This window comes from Lissotriton vulgaris, chromosome 3_1 (genome assembly GCF_964263255.1).
Source record: "Lissotriton vulgaris chromosome 3_1, aLisVul1.2, whole genome shotgun sequence".
NCBI lineage: Eukaryota > Metazoa > Chordata > Amphibia > Caudata > Salamandridae > Lissotriton > Lissotriton vulgaris.
Genome location: NC_141689.1, coordinates 629,490,854 through 629,514,249, shown reverse-complemented (window position 1 = coordinate 629,514,249; position 23,396 = coordinate 629,490,854). Strand labels below are relative to the sequence as shown.

Sequence of the window (23,396 nt, the reverse complement as noted above, 5' to 3'; positions counted from 1 at the left end):
GTAATAAAGAAAAAAGAAATCATTCGCAGCATCGACATAGTGTAAACTCGTTTGAAAATCCATGGTTCCAGGGCAGCACAATATTTAAAATAGTGTAGCTTGGGACGAATTTCAAAGCGTGTCAAAATATTTGTGCCTTACAGGATGGAGTAGAGTCCGAATTACAGCCTGATAAAGAGCCTGAAGAACAGCTCTGCCTATTTGAATGTTTTATACGAATTAGCTTTTGTTTGTCAGTCGCTCGCACTCTGCCGTGAGAATCCATCAGCTATAGAAGACAAGGGTTTGGCAACAGCAGTCCTGGTAATAGATTATGCGATGTGGCGTACAGCCTCACATAATGAGCGCGCACGCCACATTTCAAGAGATATCTGTCTGTAAATCTGCACAAGAACAAATACGAGTTCACATAATGACTTACAATGCATATGTAACGAATGCAAATCTGCTGATGTAAGTGTAAGGATCTGTGCATAATGCATCTGTAAATACATCCATAGGTCATGGCTGAATAAGTCTCAATATTTAAATGAACTCTGTGTAGTATTGGCAAGGTTACTGCACAACGGTGAATCACGTGTGGATGAAAGGTTTGTTACTATTATGTATTGTTTTTTTGTAAATAGTGTGACTATATAAAAGGCTTGTCAAGATAACTTTGCAATAAATAGCTGTTACTAGCATGAGGAAGAGAACGCACAGAGCGGAAATAGAGGCGCTAGGTGTGTCTCATTCAAACATTCGCTGAGCTCGAGGCAGCGTGTCTCTTTCTTTTATCAGATACAGTCATTTTTGTCAGTGGTCAGTGAGTGCTATGGGTAGTTGTTCACCCGGGCGCCTGGTGGAATCTCTTCTTACAACAGTTGACTGCAAAGTACAAATACTCAGCATAAATTCGGTATAGAGTCTCTCTAGCACCAAGAGACCACGGGGGATGGGATAGAGGTGGGACCTTACAAACCAGATCAATCAATCACTGTCTGAAAGTGCCTGCTTCAATTGAAATTAGGGCTAATTAACTCTTAACACATTCCCTAAATTGTTGAGAGTTGAACTACCAGTCATATTTCCCAGGTTGCATTGCCTGATTACCCTAAGAAGCCCTCAGTCAGAGCTGCCATATTAGACAACTCACTGGTTGGAGGAAGAGCAGAAGCGGCTGTAAGAAATGAACATTTTTTTCCTTCGAGTCGGTTAATACATGTTTCCCTTAGTCCCCAGATGCTGCTTGGCCAGTAGGTAACATCCATAAATATGGTGGAAGCAATAACCGGAATGAATGTCTGGCTGCATGTTTAGTATTCCTGCAGTATTGACCCTGGTGAGAAATGAAGTTAAGTAGAATGAAAGCCTGGCAGTGCCATCCAATCATTGCACAGAGCTACAGACTGTCTCTGCTCGCAGGCTGATGCCAGGGTTTCTGCCGGCACACCACCACCAAACACAGCAGTCCACATATAAACTATGTGATTAGAAAGTTTATTGTTAGTAGGAGAAGACCACTCACGTGGGTGTAGGATACCCCTACTCATTCCCAGCCCTGGCAGCCATGAGCAACAGCATGATCCATGACACTGATGACTGACTTCACAGCTAGCAGCATTATTTCCTCGTTTTGTAGTCTGTTCCCCAGCATTTATTTCCTTTGTAAGAGGAGTATGCAGAGGGAGCAGACTCAAAACAATTGCTGGCAAACAGGGCAATCCAAGGTCTACCGCAAGAACCAGTAGAGAAGCAGGTGTAGTCCCAGGCGCAGGCCAGGCAGGCTTAAGAGGTCGCAGAGAGGCAGCAGCACTAGATCATTACGCAGCCGTCATCACCACCATAAGTCCAGGTGATGAATGCAGACACTGAGAAGTGAGCCCCTCTTTAATGAAACTGGTTGTGAGAAGGGTACCCTGATCTTGGTAATGAAAGCAGAACGAGTGGGGGCAGGGAAGACAATGGCTTGTTCACTAAAGACTATGCTTTTTGTGAATGTAAGACCACTTGAACTTGACCACTGTACCCAGATGAAGGCGTACACTCATTATCAATGTACATTCTTTTCGACTGCATGATCATTAAAATTTATTCTCTGACACTCACCTTCCTCTTGCTGCCCGGAAAATAGCACCGTCATCAAAAGAAGTGCCGTGGATGACTCTTAAGGAGATAAGGTGGAGCAGTAGGCTAGGGTCCTCCTTGACAACTGCAGCTGTACCTACAACAACTGGCACAACACCCAGATTCAAGGTTCCAAGTGGTCTTGGCGTGAGGATCCCCATGTCTATTGCAAGAACCAGCACCTCACTGGCCGGCAACCAGATTTTTTTAAGCAGGCATCGCACACCAGACCTGAACACAGGAAGCCCAGAGCTTATGATGACAAGAGATGATGTTGGGGTGCATGCAATTCCTGGCTATAAGCTGTAAGTAGATGATAACCTGGTCAGAGAATGGAAAGCAATCCACTAACAAGTCTTAATCTACTAGGCAAATTTAAATAAATTCAGTTTTGCTCCCAAACACAATAAAGAACTGACCATCTCTAAATGGAATCAAGTTAAGGAGCTGTCATTGAAACATACTGGAGCCAAACTATGTAACATAGTGCCTCAAGAAAGTCAAGCATCCCCGAGCTTTATTGATTTTACATTTAAACTACAGGAATTATTTCGAGGGATCCTGGCTTAGAATACATTTGTTAATGCGCTACTCTAATGCGCGTTCATCCTTGTCACTTAGCTAACTTCACCTTTGCTGCTTAAAGATACAGCCTTTTCTTGCTGCTGTGAAAAGTCCCATAATTATGCGCTTTCCCTTCTGAAGCACTTTATTAATTTTACCTTGATTGTAAGAGGATATGTTTCCCTTTTCTTGCTTTGTGACAAGTGTACTTTTTAATGCAGCATTTTATTAATTTGTCTGGTTATTTGATTCTGCTAAGCATTATTTTAATTAGAAAAAGAAAAACCATGATGCGCTGGAATGCTTGAATTAATCTCAACTACCGGGGATTACTCAGAGCAGCATTCCGGTGCATATTTTTAGGTTTTGACTGGCGATGCGTACTTCAGTACGCATGCGCCAAAAAACCTTTTGATGTGTGTGTGTGGGGTCGGGAATACGCCCTCTCCTCTCATTGGCTAGCTCCATAAATGGAGGCTAGCCATTGGGAGAGGGCTCCGTCCGTCAATCTCGGACCAGATTCGGGGGCGTTCCCGAGAATTTTTGGCTTTTGGCTACGTCACGCGACGTCAGCCAAAAGCCGGGAACGCCCCCGAATCTGGTCCGGCATTGCCGGCACCTGCCTTCCTGGCTCTAAATTTCTGAGCATCTCGTAACCAAAGCCTCCTGTTTCCGTCAGTAGCGGTAGCAACTAAGACTGTACTTAGTTGCTGTTACAATACAACACAACAATATTAGTATCCTAGTTTCGGCTAGCCTGAGCTAAGACCATGCGCAATGCTTCAATGAGTGGCAGCGAGATGAGTCACGCATTTGTTAACTAACATACCTATAGTACTAGCTGTGACTCATAAGCATAACATATGACCGTATGGTATTTCGCGAAGACGATTTTGTTTACAGATATTTCATAAAAGTGTGCTGGCCACTAAGATTCCAATTCTGCACGTTTTTATGCGCTGCACCAAATAAGGCATTATGACACAATGCCTGCGGGGCAGTCAATCTAGGCGGGGACCCTTGCAGTATTATGTCGGTACCTGGTGCATTCTCCTGCTTCTTTCCTTGTTTTCTCTTCCTCTTGCCTTCGCCGTTCGCACTCTCGAGATCCACGGAGGACGCAATCAGATCAGATCAGATCAAAATTAAGGTTACAATGTTTACGGGTTTAGACTTTCCCTTTGTGATTTCACAATTAAAACCTGGGGCAATGTCGGGCGTGGAGGGTTAAAGTCATCATCTGCAAAATCAAGAACTTGCAGACACGTGCGCTTCTAGGAAGGTCTGTCTGGACGACCTGCCATCCATTCTTCAAAGACACCCACAAAAACGATGCACCGAGAGAGCGGGCTACGGTTTAGCCCCGTTCAGCCGTTGCCTTCCACACAGTGTTCATTCTTTGCCATTGGGGGGAAGGGTTGTCATCAAGGCCGTGGCATTTCCTGGATGGTGACATTTCCATTAGGTTTTGGTGAAGGGGACCGGAGTAGTCCTATTTATTAGACTACACATGTATTGTGACTCGGGCCTTGAAATTGAGAGCCAATAAGTGTTGTTTAACTAATTTACTTTGCTGAAACAACAACAACATATTAATTACTCGTTTTTAGCTTTTTTTGTTTGGAAATTGTGTTTTGTTGGAAGGCATCAACATTCATAAAGACAGAGTTCTAGTCACTGATTGCCCCTTAACTTGTTTATGGATTTATGGCATTTTTGTTTGCAATGTAAATACTTCCATGTGTATAAACCTTCTTGAAAGTGCAACAAAAATGCTGGCACGTTGTAAAACATATCTACTCTATGCAACATTTGGATGTGCATGCCTTTGAAGTAGACCGTATCAGACTCTGTTTCATAACACTCTTCTTTGAAGGTACACCTTGAATCTGCTAATGCAATCTGTTCAGCAAAGATACCCTACCCTACTTCCAGCCTCCATACTGTTTAGCCAAAAATGTTGCTTTTCTGAGATCTTCTTTCTAGGACAGCTGGGGGCAACACACACAAAGTGGTCCAAATATTATCAAATAATTCAGAGTGCAGATTCAGAGTCAGAGTGCAGATTCAGAGTGCAGAGTGCAGAATGCAGATTCAGAGTGCAGATTCAGAGTGCAGAGTGCAGAGTGCAGAATGCAGATTAAGAGTGCAGAGTGCAGAATGCAGATTCAGAGTGCAGAATGCAGATTCAGAGTGCAGAATGCAGATTCAGAGTGCAGAATGCAGATTCAGAGTGCAGAGTGCAGATTCAGAGTGCAGAATGCAGATTCAGAGTGCAGAGTGCAGAATGCAGAGTCAGCGTGCAGATTCAGAGTGCAGAATGCAGATTCAGAGTGCAGATTCAGAGTGCAGATTCAGAGTGCAGATTCAGAGTGCAGAATGCAGATTCAGAGTGCAGAATTCAGATTCAGAGTGCAGATTCAGAGTGCAGAGTGCAGAATGCAGATTCAAAGTGCAGAATGCAGATTCAGAGTGCAGAATGCAGATTCAGAGTGCAGATTCAGAGTGCAGATTCAGAGTGCAGAGTGCAGAATGCAGATTCAGAGTGCAGAATGCAGATTCAGAGTGCAGAATGCAGATTCAGAGTGCAGAATGCAGAGTCAGAGTGCAGATTCAGAGTGCAGAGTGCAGAATGCAGATTCAGAGTGCAGATTCAGAGTGCAGAGTGCAGAATGCAGATTCAGAGTGCAGAATGCAGATTCAGAGTGCAGAGTGCAGAGTGCAGATTCAGAGTGCAGAATGCAGATTCAGAGTGCAGAATGCAGATTCAGAGTGCAGAATGCAGATTCAGAGTGCAGATTCAGAGTGCAGAGTGCAGAATGCAGATTCAGAGTGCAGATTCAGAGTGCAGAATGCAGATTCAGAGTGCAGAATGCAGATTCAGAGTGCAGAGTGCAGAGTGCAGAGTGCAGATTCAGAGTGCAGAGTGCAGAATGCAGATTCAGAGTGCAGAGTGCAGAATGCAGAGTCAGAGTGCAGATTCAGAGTGCAGAGTGCAGAATGCAGAGTCAGAGTGCAGATTCAGAGTGCAGAGTGCAGAATGCAGATTCAGAGTGCAGATTCAGAGTGCAGATTCAGAGTGCAGATTGAGTGCAGATTGAGTGCAGATTCAGAGTGCAGAGTGCAGAATGCAGATTGAGTGCAGATTCAGAGTGCAGAGTGCAGAATGCAGATTCAGAGTGCAGATTCAGAGTGCAGATTCAGAGTGCAGAGTGCAGAATGCAGATTCAAAGTGCAGAATGCAGATTCAGAGTGCAGAATGCAGATTCAGAGTGCAGATTCAGAGTGCAGAGTGCAGAATGCAGATTCAGAGTGCAAAGTGCAGAATGCAGATTCAGAGTGCAGAATGCAGAGTCAGAGTGCAGATTCAGAGTGCAGATTCAGAGTGCAGATTCAGAGTGCAGATTCAGAGTGCAGAGTCAGAGTGCAGAGTCAGAGTGCAGAGTCAGAGTGCAGAGTCAGAGTGCAGAGTCAGAGTGCAGAGTCAGAGTGCAGAGTCAGAGTGCAGATTCAGAGTGCAGATTCAGAGTGCAGAATGCAGATTCAGAATGCAGATTCAGAGTGCAGATTCAGAGTGCAGATTCAGAGTGCAGATTGAGTGCAGATTCAGAGTGCAGAGTGCAGATTGAGTGCAGATTCAGAGTGCAGAGTGCAGAATGCAGATTCAGAGTGCAGAATGCAGATTCAGAGTGCAGATTCCGAGTGCAGAGTGCAGAATGCAGATTCAAAGTGCGGAATGCAGATTCAGAGTGCAGAATGCAGATTCAGAGTGCAGATTCAGAGTGCAGATTCAGAGTGCAGAGTGCAGAATGCAGATTCAAAGTGCAGAATGCAGATTCAGAGTGCAGAATGCAGATTCAGAGTGCAGATTCAGAGTGCAGAGTGCAGAATGCAGATTCAGAGTGCAAAGTGCAGAATGCAGATTCAGAGTGCAGAATGCAGAGTCAGAGTGCAGATTCAGAGTGCAGATTCAGAGTGCAGATTCAGAGTGCAGATTCAGAGTGCAGAGTCAGAGTGCAGAGTCAGAGTGCAGAGTCAGAGTGCAGAGTCAGAGTGCAGAGTCAGAGTGCAGAGTCAGAGTGCAGAGTCAGAGTGCAGATTCAGAGTGCAGATTCAGAGTGCAGAATGCAGATTCAGAATGCAGATTCAGAGTGCAGAGTGCAGAATGCAGATTCAGAGTGCAGAGTGCAGAATGCAGATTCAGAGTGCAGAATGCAGATTCAGAGTGCAGAATGCAGAGTCAGAGTGCAGATTCAGAGTGCAGAGTGCAGAATGCAGATTCAGAGTGCAGAATGCAGATTCAGAGTGCAGATTCAGAGTGCAGAATGCAGATTGAGAGTGCAGATTCAGAGTGCAGAGTGCAGAGTGCAGATTGTATGGGTGACTATGTGTGTGTGGGTGGCTTTGCGTGTGTGGCTCTGTGTGGGTGTAAAATGCAATAGGTCATGCATTTGCGAGCGATTAAGCTATTGGCATTGTAAATGACAAGGCCATTTATTTAACGATTACGCTATTGGCAATGTAAATGACAAGGCCATTTATTTAACGATTACGCTATTGGCAATGTAAATGACAATGCCATTTATTTATGATTTTTTTTTTAAAACACCCCAAAAAAAGTCATGAGCAATGCCAATAGCTCTACCTTTAATATTGCCGAGACCATTGCATTGTAAATGCTTGTTTACACTGTCACCCTGCCTCGGAGACACACATTTCTCAGTCAGTCCCTTCAACGCTCAGTTGGAAGTTGCCAAAACCCATTTTTGAACTTTAGACACGCAAATATCCGGTTGTATATTATTAGATATGTTGAGTAGCCCATCGAGTCTGTTTGTGTTTTTCCTTTTGCTTTTCATGTTAAAAATGCGAACTCGAGCAGCGGAAAACCCAGAAAAAACGTGAGCAGGCGGACTACTCGCTTGTAAAAAGCTTTCTGAACTTCCTAGTCAACTGCTATTAAACGCGTAAAGTGTATACATGTTGTATGTGGTGGTTTTTAGGGTGTGCAGGCAAAAATGGGGGTAAAATTGGGGTCTGCAGTGCTACACGGTGAGCTCTCCTAGATATCAAGTGTGTATGTTACTGTTTTAAACACATTTTTGGTCTGGCAATAATTGTCAGTATGGAACTAATTAAGTTCTATCAAGCCCTGTGTGTGGTGAGGAGGGCCCCTCAGTGTTTCACATGCTTTTACGGAGGTTTAGGGACCTTGTTGCTTCACTGCTGATTGGGCTCTGAGACGACCATCCTGCCTAGTTGCCTGTTGTGAATGGGTATAAACAATAAACGTCCGATTATGGTGCCGGTTGGACCTATCCCCCCTCAAGAACACAAAGAACCTACTGACATTTTCTACCTGAAATAGACCATCTAATTTGAAAAGACCACCCTGTGTCCTTCCTGATTTTATTTTCACCCAGTCACTAATCTCAAACGTATACTCCTTTCTCTCCATGCTCACATTTGTCCCCTTGCCTCCTACACCATTTCAACCTTTCAGCCATGCAGGGACCAATTTAGTACCAGCGAAGCATCACACATCTATTGAAATGGGGGTCGCAGTGTGTAGGGCTTGCAGTGTGTGGGGGGGGGGTCGCAGTGTGTCGGGGGGCTCTGTGTGGGTGTGTGTGGAGGGCTCTGTGTGGGTGTGTGTGTGGGGGGCTCTGTGTGTGTGGGGGCTCTGTGTGTGTGAGGGGGGCTCTCTGTGGGTGTTTGTGTGTGTCATTTGCGAGAGATAAAGCTAGTTGCATTGTAAATGACAATGCCATTTATTTATGTTTTTAAAAAAACACATAAATAAAAATAATGTCAACAGCAATGCCAATAGCTCTAACTTTAACAAAGGCAAAACCATTGCATTGTAAATGCTTGTTTTTACTCTGTGCCACTCTAGAGAGAGACTAGCCTTATACAGAGCAGTCTTTGACCTGTGCCAGTCCGAACAGTGCAGCGTGAACAGCGAGGACAGATCCCTTCCTCACAGGAACACAAGGAACCAAAGACTGGCCATTGCCTTTTTAAGTGATTCCATATTATTGTCTGTAATGATATTTGATTCATATGTTTTACATTGTTTTAGCGCTACATGTTATAAAAGAAACTGCTAGTCCAACAGCACTATGAGCAAACCAAAGGAGCAGACACAGAACTATCACAGAATAGGGAGGGTCAATGAACCCTTCACAAGGGGTCATATGTTGGGAGAAAGCAGTAGAGGCCAGTATAAAGCAACAGCTCAGATAATAACGTTTGAATGGGTGAGTGTGGTAAGGAGGATGGATGGATGCATAACTTGATGAATGACAGTAAGAGATTAAACAGAATGAATTAGTTGAAATACGAGGATGAAATTGTGGAGGGATGAATGAGAGTATGTGGATAGAGTTGATAGGGTCGGGTGGAAGGATGCGCGTATGTAGACTGTAAGTCAGTGTAAAAAAGTAGAGTATCATTTTGAGTGGGCAGTTGCCCTTCTCAATGAATAATGTCGCTAACTTGTCAGGGTAAACTCTAAAGTCACTAAATTATTCTGATCTCAACCCGTGGGTAGCTGTGGCAGAGAGCAGACATGCTTACCCTTTGGCAATGTGTAAAGTATTTGTTCAGTACCAAAACAGGTATAAATTAAAACCTCTCAACAATAAAAATCACACACTGAATTAGAAAAATAGAATACAATTTAGTAAATAAAATTACACTAAAATAACCAAATTCCAATAAGGGCAAATGGTGATATAAGCTTTAAAGTTTTAAGTGAGAATAGCACCAAAAAGCGCTAGGTGGCAGTGATAGTTTATGATCCTAGGACACTGGGGCCTAGGCCTGATTTCAGGCCAACTGTGATGGAGCGAAGGTTGGATACACCAACCAGGTCCATCGGCCCATCAAAGACTACCTTCTGACTTAGTATTTTAAGACACAACATTTCAGGGTTTCTGGAACAGCTCCTCTGGGATATTTTTAAGGGTCCCAGGATCTCAAGGGATTTTACGGGCCAGAACTCCCTCCAGCAGAGGCCATCAGCAAGGCCCAGTGCAAGTCTAGTTGCTACTGGTATGCTGGGCACTCCAGAGAAAAGGCCTCTTACACCTTGTTGTGTCCCTGTAGCCACAAACAAGTTCAACCAACTGACCTCTTTATTGTGTTGGGTACAAGAGAAAGAGGGTCCAATTCTCAAGGGCTCTTCACAGGTCGCAAACAGCAAGTCTATTCCTCTTCTGATCTTCCTCAGTTACAAAAAGTCTTCTGAGGATTGTGTTTTGGGATGAAACATTTATGGTTGGCACTAGCTAGTTGGAGGTGGTGACTCCTGACTTCTCTCTAACAAATGGAGTAAATGTTCTCAGGGGCAACCCTACCCACTTTTTCAGCAGTACCTGTTTGCCCTATTGCAAGCAATCCCAAAATGCCCCTCCCTTTAATATTTAATGTGGGAAAACTCTTCTTCCCTTGTGCATAGCTCCCAACTGTGTGGCCAAGGAAATGAGCTATCCCCTTCTCTGGCTTTTATTAAATATGAAAAGTAGTTTTTGAATGACTAGGTCAGCCAGGTCCTGTCAAAAGTTACAGATTAAAATGTATTATCTGCACTTTGCCATTTCCTACAATCCAGCTACAGCTCTGCCAGTTGGAAGTTAGTCACTTGACGACCATGCCAAATTTAATTTCACACGTGTTCCAATTTTAAATATCAGGAACCCTACCTAGTGGGCACCAAGGTGCATTTAAAGGTGACTTATTAATATTTAAAAGCAGGGTTGTCTGCCTGTCAAAAACAGTTATTTTGATAAGTTGGATTGCAGGTTTAAACGAGGGCAGTCAGGTTACACACCAACCCTGTGGATGGCACAATAGATGCTGCAGTCTACAGGTGTCATTTAACTTCCAGACCCTGGGTGCATGTTCTACACCATCTACTATGGATGTATCGGCAAGTTAAATATCTCAATCAGTGGTAAGCCAATTTAACCATGTTTAAAGGGGAAGACATTCACTTTACTCCCATTAAGCACACATAATTCTAATGCCAGCAACAGAATAGAATCCACAAAAAGTAAAGGAAAATCTCAGGTGATCAAGCAGAAAAGGCAGATTTCTACTGTCCGAATATCGTATACAAAAAAAATATTGTATCCTAAATAATGTTTATAAAAATATTTCCCTCTGGGTATCGATTTTCTATTATAGCTCCAATGGGGCAATATTTTTGTAGACAATATTTAGGACACAATGCTTATCTCAAACAATATTCTGACTGCAAGAATGGAAATAAGGATGTATGAAATGTTCCATAAATAAATAAAATTGAAGCTAGATAGGTGTGTGGCTGAGTGGGAGAAGGGGTGCATGTGAGTGTAAGGATGGATAGATTAATGAGTGTGTCTGAAGCAGTGCTTTATATGTAAAATAATAAAAGTGCTGCTCAGACACCCACGTCCGGCACTATAAAGTGTTAGCATGCCAAGTACCAAGGGTGCGTAGTCCTCAATCCACCTCAGGCCTGTTTAATCTGCTGCCTCACTTCCAGCCCTATTATCTCACTCTTACCCTTTTAAAGGATTAATCAAGGATCCTAAGTAAGCCTGTGTGAAATAAATGTGTGCTAGTGTGCATTAAAGAGAATGAAAATGACACAGAAAGATGATACATGCATTTTTATTGGCTGAAAAGCAGTTTGAATTGCTGAATCAGAGAGTGTGGATCGATATCAGAATTTTTGTATTTTGTTTATTTGTTGCAGTTTTATAGAGCGCGAACTCTGCCCAAGGGTACAGGAGTGCTTAAGATGAGCACCAAATAGGTTTACACAAGATCAGATCATTTTTTTAAGGCACTGGGAAATTAAGGGATTTGCCCAGAATCACAGGATTTTGAGTCGAAGCTGGTTCGCCAGTTCCAAAGTTGGTAGCTCTGGTCATTAGGCCACCTCTCCAAGTAAAACAAGGGTCATTCCTCTACAGCTGACAAAACCTCGGTCTAAAAATGTGCGCTTTACAGCAATCAATATAAAATATCCCTCTGTTATACAAAATGTGTCAGGGTCTTGGCGTATGACAGGGAAGGAATATCTTGAGATTGTACCTTTAACTGCGGCCCATGCGTAACGAGATGTGCTAAAAAAGATTTACCAAAGGGAAGGTGTATTCTTGCTTTGGCTTATGAGTGCCGATGATATTCGTTGTTGGAGGTTGCTTTTGTTGTAGGTGGGCAAATGCTCTTACATAAGCATACCCATCTCTGGCCACTTTCGCAATGAGCATCTTGATGTCCAGCATAGAAGCAAGCACCATGTAAGTTCTGCACATTTCTTGTGCCTGCTTCCTCCACTGTCCTTAACTTTAGAGATGAGTGCCAACCTCCAGCGTGAGTCTGCGCTTTTCCAGGGTGAATATCAGAAATCCATCTCAGTGGACTGCTACTAAGGGACAAGGTTGCCAGGAGAACTTTTCCCCACTTGGTTAGAGTAGTAATACCTTGGTGGATGCATAGACTAAAGAAAACCGGGACAAACCTATTCTGCTAGCTTTCCATTTGAGGGCTTGTCAGTCCTGCGACCAGAGGTGAGTACAAGGCATGTGGCAACGTGGTTGGACAAAGGTACTGGCACAGTGAAGCTGGAAGTCTTAAACTTTTCTGGCATCTTGTGCAGTGTTGGTATATACCCGAGGGACACTTTCTGCTCTATATATAGATCTAGGACTCTTTCAATTCAAAGGACTTTACTGACAGGGGAACTTGATCCCAAAAAACACAATAATTTAGTGATGCTGTGCACATTGGGAAGTGGGCTGCGAGCCGTGACTTTGCTTTATCAGACTTTTCCGCAGAGATGGAGATTCTCCCTTGTGGGATTAAATGATATGTGGGTGGCAGACACAAGCTCTGCAGTTACTGAGGGATACCGGAGATGGACATAAAACTACTCATCAGAAATCTCTAGGTGTGCAAGTGTTAAGCTAATAAAATTTAACATAATACATAGAACCAACTTGACACCTAGGAAGTTGTGTTAAATATACCTCAGTGTACCCGAGACGTAGGACCCGGAAGCTGTCTTTTCTTCGTCATGCATGCAGCCTACATAGAGAAAACGGAGAGTGCGCATGACTACTTTGGTTGGCCCCGGGCCGACCAAAGCTGCCGAGGCCCACAACAGTGGGGAAGCCACTCCCCCCTGCCCTCGAGCAGGACTTCCCACCCGCCCGCCGACAATCAGGCACTTCTGAGTCCTCGTAGTATGAGAAGCACTGAAGCAGAAACATAAAATGGTAGTTTTACCATTTTATGTTTCTGCTTCTCGCACTGCGAGAAAGCAGTGGGGTGATACCCCCACACCCCTATGGAGGAAGCGCCACTGTTTAGCTGTCTATTTGAGTAAGAGTTCTTGTGTACCATACCAAAAACTTACAGTGGGCTTACAGCTCGCCCGTTGCTTATCATTGGTTGCTTCCTTCTTACCTTGACTTTCCTTCCTATTCTTGTGTTAGGACCTTCTCTGGAACATAACTTTGTTACCATCCTTTTGATTGAATGAAGTGTATACTTCCACTGCTCGCATGCAGAGAACTACTGTAGAGTGCATGTCTTTTCTTGCTCTGTCCCTGTTGTGCTGTTTTCCCCTCAAATAGCCACCCTGATCCTGCTCACTCCGTGCTGATTTTTTCTCCAATCCTCTTCCCAGCTCATCCATTGCTTATCCTTAGTTATTTTTTCATGAATCTTTTTAAATTTCTAGCTCCTGGTCCCCCTTGGTGGTGCCCAGTGCGACTATGTTAGTTGGCGCCGCCCAATGACCACCTTCTCCAATAATTCCCTCACTACAACCTTTTAACAGTGACCCTCAAGCCCCCATAACCACTCTCTTTCACATGCTTTTCTTTTTTTTTATAGCGCTACTCCTACTAGTGTTGAGTGTCATAGCTGTTTACACCACACACTTTAAGCAGAGACAATCCATCACATGTATGTAAATCAGTGTATTGGATAATTACATAAGAGAGAGGACTACAAAATATAGGAGCCAGATGTCATCCACACTGCTAGGCAATAGAGTTTGAGTGCTTGGTCTAGAGAAGCACTACCTCAGAATTTAAAATGTACCACTACGGCTGGAGTTGTCTTTACTAATAAGAATTGATTTCTACCTAAATGATCTATTTTTGTAACATTAAGATGATGAAACACTGGTGAAAAAATCATAACGCTCTAACCTATACCTTGCAGTTTCCACGCAGCTCTTTGATGAAAGTTAATAGCTCATTGTTCTACATTAGGATTTTAATTTATAAATTGCAAATAACAAAAGGATCTCTCCGGCAACAGCATTAACCCACTAAACTATTTACATTATATGCACTCTATGATCTGCATGATACACGTGCTTTGCAGCAGGCACATTAACCTTAAGATGAGCCAAAACTCCAACTAGACCAAACTCGATCGCTGCCCAGCAGGTCCATTAATACTAGAATTATCTTTACATTTTTATTGTTGCTTGAAAATTGCCGGAGGCAAGGAATGCTGCAGCAGGTGCTTTAATATCCACTATCTATTTGACACCACAGTGCCCCCAGAAGTCAGCGCGCCTTGGCAACTATTGCACCGCCCTGTCCGTTGCTCTACCTCCCACTCTGCAGTGCTCCCCTCACCACCCAGGCCATTTAGCATTTGGTGCAAAGCAGCTCTCTTTTCACAAAGCAAGTTTACACATGTTTAAATGCATTTTATAATTTACAGTTCGAGTGCCGTCTGCCATCTTGGAACAGTAAATTAAACTTTAAAATAAAATGGCGGCAGCATCATGCTGTATGTGCCTGCCTGTGTGGTAATGCATGAATGTAAAACTTGATAAAGCTGCACCGCCATGGTGACATGATGATAGGCACACATTGGCACAGTCACATCATCACACTGTTTTTGTATTATTTGTTTCTACAACAAGCATTGACAAACCCACTAGGTCAAATAGGTGAGAACGTATGGCTTTGCCAATGCTTGTTGTATGTGCTCCATTCTTCGGTGAATCCAATGAGCTAGCTTAGTGAGCAAGCGCAACGAGAGGGCCCAACATTCGTTATGGACAGTTTTGACTGTAAAAAGGTTTTGGGGTGAAAAAAAAAGCCAAATGGTTAGATCCGATGTTCTAGTTACCTTTACAAGATGTATTTTTTCTTTTTATGACAGCAAGGCATGCCCCTTGCCCCTTTATAGGCCTTACCTGCCAGACAGCATTAGTTCTCTGATTGGTAAAGACCTGTTATGGACTTATCAAGAACTTAGCTTGTTCCGGTTCTTATTATTGATTAGTTGTATTGTCACTCTCAGTGCTTGCTTTTAGTTCAGTGGCTTTCCTTATCTAACTTGTGTGTGTCCCTCTTTTGTTTGGCTGATTTGCATACTTCCACTGCTCACTTTTGAGGGACTACTTTTATCTTTTTGTTTGAACACTCCATTAGAGTTGATGTGTTTATTTTTTATAACAAATGTTATTCAGGATTTTATTCATGGTACAGATTAGTAACCCCCCGATCCCACATGAATATTGAAGTGTACTGTCAAAATTATTAAAAGTGTCTATACTAGATGTGACCGCGATAATTGGGCTGCATTTCCTGCTTAATGAGAGATTCAGGGGAATCTACGGCTGGTAAGTCTATAACCCTATATTCCGCCCACTGTTTCCATATTTTCTTGTGCTTCTACGGGCAACCCCGTGCCTGGAATACCACCTCTTCCATTCCCAAACATCTCTCTATGGCTCCCTTCCACTTTCCCACGAGTGGCGGAGTGGACCCCTTACAGTGTTGGGCGATATCTCGCTTGGCTAGTGTAAGCCCCAGGAATAGGATGTGCTGTTTGTATCTATTTCCTCTGATCTCGTCTGTACTCTGGAGGAGCCATTATTTAGGATCAAAGGGGGTTGCCAGTATAGCCCCCTGGCAAGGTAGGTTATTATCCCACACCAGAAGGGCTGAAGAGCACTACAGCTCTATGCAGCCCCCCTATTGCATCTAAGGCATGTAGGAGATGATATCACCCCCATACGCCATTGACGAGACCTAGTATAATAGGTACAATGTATGTACTTAAACTGAATCAAGCGGTAGCTGGTCACAATGGCAGCGCCTCGGTGACTCCCAGCGCCTCTGTCCTGTCATCGTCTGAAAGCTCGGGAATGTCGCCCTCCCAGGTGTTCCGTAACGTCCCCAGTGTGGTACAGTTAGGAGGAACTAGGTTATGATCAATTTGTCGGATCTTGTGGGCTCCTAAGTCTCTCATTAGTAGTCGTCCTTTAAGTAGGTGGAATTCCGGGAAGTCTGTAAGAGTTTTAATGTGTGGTGTCAGTGCATGTCGAAATTGGAGGTACTTATAGAACTGACTATGATTGAGGTGAAATTCCTCCTGTAATTGCTGAAAGAATTTGAGTACTGTCCCCTTCATTACATCTCTGAGTGTGAATAACCTGATAAGGTCCCAAGCGTGGAACCCATATAGTGCAGCAACTTGTCGAACATAAGTTCCCTGCCACAGTTCGGTCGTCTGTGTTTGTCATCCCTCCCAGCCCATCTACTGGACGGTTCGTCTCCATAATTGGAGGACTACCTTCGTAGCTGGGGGTAAGTGACCCAAGCTGGTCCGGCTGCATAATAGTCGTTTTTGGCCACTATAGGTGTGGCAGGGTATACTCAGACATGAGTCCCTTGCTCACTGCACCATCAGGATTCAAGCAAGCCGGGCCGACGACGTCTGAAATGCCAGAAATTGGTCCCCGGAAGCTTGTCTCCTTTCTGGTGAAGAATTGGCTTGGTAGTTTGGTCTCCCCTGTTCCCATGATGCACTGGGCCAGGGACAGACTAATTTGCATATAGCCAGTTTCTGAGCTGGGATGGTGCAGTGAGCTAAATAACGGTGATGGATCAAGCCCTGATCTTTGGACTGGGCAATAGTGGTCTGCTTAATTCAGACACTCTGTTCATCACCACCCCCTTTTCTGAATCGTTTTTGGCCACTATAGGTGTGGCAGGGTATACTCAGACATGAGTCCCTTGCTTACTGCACCATCAGGATTCAAGCAAGCCGGGCCGACGACGGCTGAAATGCCAGAAACCGGTCCCCGGAAGCTTGTCTCCTTTCTGGTGAAGAATTGGCTTGGTAGTTTGGTCTGCCCTGTTCCCATGATGCACTGGGCCAGGGACAGACTAATTTGCATATAGCCAGGTTCTGAGCTGGGATGGTGCAGTGAGCTAAATAACGGTGATGGATCAAGCCCTGATCTTTGGACTGCGTAAGAGTGGTCTGCTTAATTCAGACACTCTGTTCATCACCACCCCTTTTTCTGAAGCATAATAGGTCAAGCAGTGTTTGATTATCTATCACACGTCTTTCCCCTGCGAATGCGGGTGTCTGGGGGCTATACCACCATTCGTTTATTTTGAGTAGGTGAGAGGCAGAATAATACACAAATATGACCGCTGCGGCTACTCTGCTGCAGTAGGTGGACTGCGTGCATGTCCGCATGGCGACCCTGACTGTCCAAACACCCCATAGCAAGTTGTTACGGGTAGCATTGACCTGTTAGAACCAGGATTGCAGGATATTATAGGGGTACTTCTGGAGTCAGTATAGTATCCGCGGTAATGAGACCATCTTGAAGATGAGGGACCTGCCATGCAGGGATAGGGGAAGGGGGACTAATCGTGCACCCCATCCCGAATTTTGAGTAGGAAGGGATTTATGTTATGTGTCCAGAATAGTGTTGGATTCGGTGATATAAATATGCCAAGGTATTGGAAACCCCCTGAAGCATGTGTCATTCAGATGGGACGCCCACGTGCCTCTCCCCTGATCTCCCCATACTTGAAATAGTACTGATTTGTTCAGGTTAGTACAGAGTCCGATATTTCCCCAATTACTCTAAGCATCTTCAGTATCAATGGACCTGAGAACCCTGGGTCTGTGAGGAAAAACAGCATTGTCTGCATATTAACGAGATAATGTTTGATACCTCGTCGGACCAGTCAAATCTACACATTACGGCATCCCGCCTCACCCACACTGCCAGTGGTTTTATCTGGAGTGCGTAATGAAGCGGGGATAGTGGGAACCCCTGCCTGCTACCCCTGCTGATTGGGAATCGAACTAAAGTTGCACCTGCTACTCACACTGAGGGTGACAGATCTGTGTATATACAACAGGAATTTCGGGCAAAGTTAAGGGCTTGTAGTAAGAGGAATAGATACTCCCAATTAAGAGAATCGAATAGTTCGTCAATGTCAGCAAGTAAGATCGCCGCGGGTTGCCCAAGTTTTGGCCCCATGGCCAGGGCATTGTGGACTCGCCTTATGTTATGACTTGTGAAATGTTGCGGCCTGGTCCGGGTAGACTAGTTCTGATATGTATGGGAGGAGGCGATTTGCAAGAATCTTGCCCAGGAGCTTGACCTCCATGTTCAATAGTGAAATGGGGCGATATGAGGATGGTTGTTTGGGAGGGCACCCTGGCTTGAGGAATACCACTATTTCCGCGTGTCACCAGTCTGGCGGGAGAATCTGTTGTTCAAGGGCTTCCTGAAGTGCCCTGAACAAGTGGGGGCCCAATTGAGAAATGTGTAACCTTAGGAATTCGCTTGGAAACCCATTTGGGCGCAGGGCTCAGCCCGGAGGCATGCCATGGAGAGCATTAGTGAGTTCTTCTATTGTGATTGGTGTATCTAATTGGTCCCGCTCACTGTCTGGAACCAGCTTTGGTGGAATGTCCCTAAAAAATACTGTAATTTGGTTGGAGGATAAGATTTCCCTTTTCCTGTATAGTTTTGAGTAATAAGTTGCAAAGGCCTGGGCCACTGCACAGGGGGTTTGCACATAGGCTTCCATCCGACCACCCCCCCGGTAATACCGCTTATGGGGTCTGTGACTGTGCTATCTGACATAGGCGGTGTAGTATCTTACTCAATTTGTCACCCCATTGGTAGATTCTGTACTGGGTCGCTTCCCACGTCTGTTGGGCCTCATTCGTGAGTAGTTCATGTACTTGCTGTTGGGAGAAGAGGAGGTGACGCCATGCTTGGCCTCCACCGCCTGCCTTCACGTTGTCTTTGAGGGCTTGCTGACATGTCTTTAGGTCTACAATCTGTGCGAGGCAGCGATGTTTCGCCCCGTCGCAAAAACTGATATCTACCCCACGTGTAGTGGGTTTTAGGGCCACCCATAGTATCACGCAGGAGGGGGTGGAGTCTGTATTAGATGCAACATAATCTGTGACGGCTTGGTGGAGGACCTTTTTATATGATGGGTCTCTCAGATGCTACGGTGACATTCTGATTTCAAAATCTTTCACATTTAGAGCATTTAAAAGAAATATTTTGTGTTTTATGTATACATACTTCATTATTATTCTAATAATATTTAATTCTCATGGACCCCCTGGTTGAAAACCAGTGGCATAGGACATTTTCATGTTTTTATATTTTTTCTGGGGCTTTCAGTACAACTGGTACAATATGAGCTCCATCTATTACAAAACTCACTTAGAAAGTTGAGTATTAAAACAAAGGGACGAGTATGCAATCATTATATATATTATATTATATTATATTATATTATATTATATTATATTATATTATATTATATTATATTATATATAATATAAATATTATTACGTACGTTATATATTGGCAACAGTAACTTGGGTTACAATTTAAATAATGCTGACTACACTACCCAAGTAGGGAATGTGTCACTTATATATGTTGCATCAGCCAATGGAAAAGCTTGTTGCAAACTCCAAGTACATCATAGGAGAAACTATTCAGTCTGGGAAAAGGTGCTGATAGTCCGTAGAACTGGGCAGCCCCACAATAAAGAAGTCATCCATACAGGTGTTACTGTACTTCTTCCTGTGTGTGATGTAAAAACCCTCTGTAAGAAGGAGCTAAACCGCTCAAACATTGCACAAGATATTGCACAACCCATGGGTAATGCCTTATCCACGAACCATTGGCCTTCAAACTGTATGCCTAGCAACTCAAAATCCTCCAGATGAACTGGCAACATGTCACACTTCGCCTTGAGTGCGCCCCTTAAGATCTGTTGTACTAAGGCTGTCGCCACATCTACTTAGGAATATTACACTGAGGTCACCTCACCTTGGATAAAGTCATCAACCAAATTCTTTTCCGGCCATGAAAAGTGCTGTATGAGCCGGAATTGTCCCCGCTTCTTTTACAGCACCACACCAATCATGGATACAATCAAATTGGGCATAGGCCATTGGTCAGATGGTCCCACCATAATACCCTTTTGCACTTCTTTCGCCAATTTATCCCTTATCACTAGTTTATGCATCACTTCAAATTGTTAGCCCATATTGTAACTCTGGGGCCCTTGTACCCCAAGCAAATCCCCTCCCTGAAACCCTCGCTCAGCAACTTTGCGTCTTGTCTTTTAGGATATCCCGTCTAGCCAGACGTTCTCAATTGGCGTATGAGCATTAGCCCATATTGCCATGTGTCTCACATCCTCCTCTGTTTCCCGCCGCAGGGTTACCCTGGTGTTGATTGTACCCCCTGTCTTACTGATTTTACTGTCCTTCCTGAGTACCCTGTGTGTTCCTTTCCACCCCATAGCATTGGACCAGCGAATGTCATCCAGAACACTTTGAACATTCGTGCCTGAACTTGCAGTAATAAGTCCCAGCATGTCCCCATTGTTCCCTTTGTGTCCTGGTGCGTTCCCCATTCCCCTGCGGGTTGGGGCAGGGCAGAAAGGGCCAACACACCAACGGCAACCTGCACACTGTGTATGTTGTCTTGCAGAACTTCACTGACCCCACTGTTTGCTGATGTAAGTCGGAATAATTTTCCCCCCACTTTGCCCCTGTTTCCCAAACCATCCTTGGCCCAAATTCCTTGTCATAATGTGCCCATGCATACCCCCGTACGTGATATGAACCCTGCGAATGACGTCCATGTATTTAAAGAGGGAAACACAACGCTCCGGATATTTCTCTCAATATAAACTTGTGAAAATGAGAAATGCTGCCGTTCAGTTCTATATCGTTGTTGGCATCCTAGGTCTTGTGGATAATTCCACTTCCTCTGCTTTTCTTTTTTTTTTAAACAGATTTTATTTGTCACAGGTCTCATATATTGCATAGCTCTGTAACCCGGAGGCTACTGCACACATCAACGTATTAACAATAATGCTGTTGACTTTTACACCAAAACACACCCCCCCCCCAACCACCCCCCGATTGCGTATATGCCTTCCTAACCAAGGGATTACATTTCCAAAGTGGCACACCGAGTCCGTCCAGCACCCTACATATCCCTAACTCATCCCCTTTCAGACAGGTTCATGAGTGGCCCCCTCCGACGGCAGGTTAAGCTCCAGCCCCCGATAGTCCGCCCACCTTTTCCAGATCTTAAAGTGCTTATGGGGGCATCCCCTGGCAACGAAAATCGGCAGCTCAAGTCCCATGCAAAAGTCCATCCCAGCTCTCCATGCAGCCTGCGGCGGAGCCCTCGGCGCCTTCCAAGCCCTGGCTACATCTCTCTTCGCCAGCGTAAGACCTAGCAGCAACAAATGGCGTTTGTATCTATTGCCCTGATACCCTCCAACACATGCAACAATGACAGTCGCGGTGTGTACGGAAGTTCCCATGCCAACATCTCCGACAGACAGGAGAACACCCCCCTCCAAAATGTATGCATCGCAAGACAGACCCAAATTGTGTGTAGTAGTGTGCTCTCGGGGGAACCTATCATTCCTGCCCTCAGCAGTCGCACTCTGGTAAAATACACACAATGCAAATATTTGAATTGTACTAGCCGTAAGCGTGTAGATATGGCTGCCCCAAGCGGGCTTGCCAGAGCTTCTGCCCAGTCCTCTTCCTCTAGGTCACCCACATCCCCCTCCCATGCCGTCCGGAGCTGCTGCAGGTCAGTGGAGCAATGATGGACCAGCGTCTGGTATATGCGAGAGATCTTGCGGTCTGGCAGTGCACCCATAAACACCTTCGCCTCTATTGGGCTAAATTCGGGAAGGGACTCCAGACCCTCCAGATGAGGTGTCAATGCATGTCTAAGCTGCAAGTACTTGAAGAATTGGGACCATGGCATCCCATACTCGTTTCTAAGGTCTTGAAAGGATTTGAGTGTCAGGTCTGCCATCACGTCCCCTAAAGACGATATCCCTATAGTGTCCCAACCCTGGAAACCCCGCAGCGCCGCCAACTGAGGCAACCGCCCGTTACCCCAGAGAGGTGTCATTCCACCACCCCATCCTGCTCTGAGCCCGGCGCCAAGACATGAAATACCACCTGCGTGGCCGAGGGAAGGCACCTTCGCAATGGCGCGGAGTACAGCAGTGTGTGTAAGGACCTGGTGCCCATCAAGTGTTGCTCAACCGCATATGCCGGATCTCCTCTTTCTCCGTACCACCATTTGTTGATCACCAGCAAGTGCGCCACCTGGTAAAAGGAAAGGACATCCGACGTCGCAAGCCCCCCGGTGTATGTGGGCAGAAAACATGTGCGTAGGGCTACACGGACTGCCCTCCCCTCCCAAACAAACCCACCCAGCGCCGAATTGACCTGTTGGAACCAGCGTGGCGAAATCAGATAGGGGTGGTTCTGTAGTTGATATAACAGAGGAGGGAGCGCCACCATTTTAAAAATAGCTGATCTGCCGTAGATCGTCAGGGGCATGCAAGACCATGCCCTGAGATCTTCTCGCGTGCGTTCCCACACTAGGGCTAGATTCTGATTCCTAGATACAGCTGGCGAAACGGAGAGATAGACCCCCAGGTATTTCATCCCCCCAGATGCGAGTTGGAGGGCCGAGGCCCAGTCTCCCACCCCTGTGCTATTGTCTAGGACCCATAATGTAGATTTGCTCGGGTTCATGTAAAGCCCGGAGGTCTCACCGAAGATCTGCAAGATTCGTAGCAATCTCGCCCCCAGTATATCGATATCAGTAAGGAAAAATAAGACATCGTCCGCATATAATGCTATCTTATCGGTAATGCCTGGTGCCCATCTGAATCCTTTGAGCTGAGCATCAATGCGCACCCACGCCGCCAACGGCTCCATGGCGAGCGTGAACAGGTAAGGGGAGAGGGGGCACCCCTGACGCGTACCACGTTGGACCCAGAAGGAGTGAGATATCGCCCTCCCCACCCGCACTGACGCTATGAGATCTGTATACAGCGGCCGTAAGTAGGCTATGAAATGCGGACCAAAATTAAGGTGCTGCAGCAGAGCGAACAAGTACACCCAACTCAGGGAATCAAAGGCCATGTCCGCTAGTAATAGAGCTGCCGGCCCTCCAAGCTGTCTCCAGGCCGATATCGCAACATGTGCTCGTCTGATGTTATGTTGGGTTGCCCTCTGAGGCATGAATCCGGCCTGATCCGGATGTACCAGATCCGTGATATGCGACCTCAGCCTGTTGGCCAGAGCCTTGGCCAGCACCTGGGTCTCAATGTTAAGGAGAGATATGGGGCGATACGACTCATGCCGTTCTGGGGGTCTGCCCGGTTTAAAAAATACTACCACCTCCGCATGCCTCCAGTCCGGGGGGGAGCGAGCCGCTCTCATGCGCTTCTTCAACCACCAGTCGAAAGTGGGGGCCTAGCTGCACGAAAAAACGTTGAAAAAATTCACTCGGGAAGCCATTTGGGCCTGGAGCCTTTCCAGGGCGTAACTCCCCTAGGGCCGTACTTAAT

The 23,396-nt window shown here is 45.3% G+C and overlaps 1 protein-coding gene across 1 annotated transcript in view; it reads left to right on the top strand.

The window, feature by feature from the left end:
* KIAA0825 (KIAA0825 ortholog) overlaps positions 1–23,396 on the top strand; it is a 2,177,598-nt gene that overhangs the window by 717,659 nt on the left and 1,436,543 nt on the right. The window lies entirely within an intron of this gene.